The sequence below is a fragment of the Trypanosoma cruzi genome, genomic scaffold, assembly GCF_000209065.1.
Source record: "Trypanosoma cruzi strain CL Brener 1047053517119 genomic scaffold, whole genome shotgun sequence".
Classification (NCBI taxonomy): Eukaryota; Euglenozoa; class Kinetoplastea; order Trypanosomatida; family Trypanosomatidae; genus Trypanosoma; species Trypanosoma cruzi.
In genome coordinates, this window is record NW_001849310.1 from 51,217 (window position 1) to 52,888 (window position 1,672).

Sequence of the window (1,672 nt, forward strand, 5' to 3'; positions counted from 1 at the left end):
TGGGGTCGCCGTATGATCTTGTGCGCTCTGCAGACACACGGTTTGCTCAGATGGTGAGGTCTCTTGGTGAGTCCGCCATGCAGGAATTCATGGCGTCTACGCAAGCACCCACACGCTGAGAAGAGAAATATTTAGGGAAGGAGGGAGGCAACGGTGAGGCGTGTATGCTCATGCATGTAAATACAAGAAGTAGGATCGCTCCTCCCACATATACACACACACACATACAAAGGAAAAAAGAAAAAAGCAAATAAGTGAGAGATCCCGATAAAGCCAATAAAATAATAATAATAATAATAATAATGAAAAAAAAAGAAAAAAACAAAGAAAAGAAAGGAAGTGATTTTATTTGGATTAAAAGGCAATGAATCAACTTTTATATTTTCTGGAGGGTTTTTTTTTTTTTTTTTTTTCTGTTGGGTGTTTGGTGTTGTTTGTTATGCTCGCATGTATCTGTTTACGGTAAGGGATAATATTCTCATTTTTTATTATTATTGTGTCTGTGTGCAATCCATGACACGTCTTTAGTGTGCGGTGGCAGCGGCCATTATTATTTTACTTCTCCCCCGTCACATGTTATTTCTAGCAGTCTTTTTTTTTTTTTTTTCTTCCCATGTTTCTCTTCAATAACAGGGACGAATAAATATGGGTGGGGGGAATTTTTTTTATTTTTATTTTCTCCTTTTTTGTTTTTTTTTTTTGTTTTATTTATTTATTTCTTTTCTTTTTTTCCCCGTTTAGTGTTTTTTTTTTCTTTTTTTTTTTTTTATTCCTTTTAATTTTAAAAGTTTTTTTTGGGTCGTTCCGTGTGTTTCTCACCGCATGAATGCCTGGCGGGGGGGTTGTGGGGAAACAGAGAGAGACTGAGAGAGAAGGAGAGGGAGGGATGATGGTCGTGTGCGTCAGCCCCAAAATAAACCCACATGCGTACATGCAAGGAAGTAAATATGGAGGTATAAAAGCAACAACGGCATTCTTCTCACGCATTTCAACAGGCCGTAAACAACAACAAATAAATAAATAAATAAATAAAAATAAATATAACTGAACTGAAATATTCGACGTGCGTTTGTCTGCATAGTTGATTTTTGTTGTGTAATTTTCTTTAAGGTGTGTTTGTGGCGGCAATACTTTTCTCCCTTCTCCATTCCTTCCCCCACACCCCTTTTTTTTTTCTTTTTTCTTTTTCCCCTTTTCAATGCATGTGGTGTATCTCATTTTGACCCCTCCACACCATTTGCCTTCATTCACCTTTGGCTTTTTTCCTTTTCTTTCTTTTTTTAACAACACCTCCTTCCCCCTTTCTCCCCCTTGATACGCGCATGCCCATGCAGTGAAGGGAGGCAGCCACACAATTCACACGGCTCTGCCGCTCAACAGGAAAGGAACACAAACAGCGTGGAGGCATAAGGCTGCGTAGGGACGCTCTTCCTTCATTATCAGTGTTGTCGGTATATAAATATATTTTTCTTGTAGCATTTTCTGCTTGCGGTGCCGGGTATCTGTATTATTATCATTATTATTATTTTTTTTTTGAGGGGGGAAAAATATATATATATATATATAGCGAAGAAGAGGGAGAGGTGGAAATATCGACATCATCCGCGGGGGGATCCATACTGGGCGTGCATTCCATACGAGGCAGGAGGGGAGCGGGAAGAAAGTTTTACGA

The 1,672-nt window shown here is 38.9% G+C and overlaps 10 annotated features.

Annotated features, from left to right (window-relative positions):
- Nucleotides 1-240: a sequence feature (heterozygous, non-Esmeraldo-like haplotype).
- Nucleotides 241-766: a sequence feature (areas merged during assembly that could not be assigned to a particular haplotype. This can correspond to areas where the two haplotypes were merged or to regions with more than two copies in the genome that were merged during assembly.).
- Nucleotides 276-304: a microsatellite.
- Nucleotides 305-339: a microsatellite.
- Nucleotides 394-413: a microsatellite.
- Nucleotides 660-777: a sequence feature (T-rich).
- Nucleotides 767-1,672: part of a sequence feature (heterozygous, Esmeraldo-like haplotype) that runs on past the window's edge.
- Nucleotides 1,008-1,033: a microsatellite.
- Nucleotides 1,506-1,535: a sequence feature (AT_rich).
- Nucleotides 1,544-1,566: a sequence feature (AT_rich).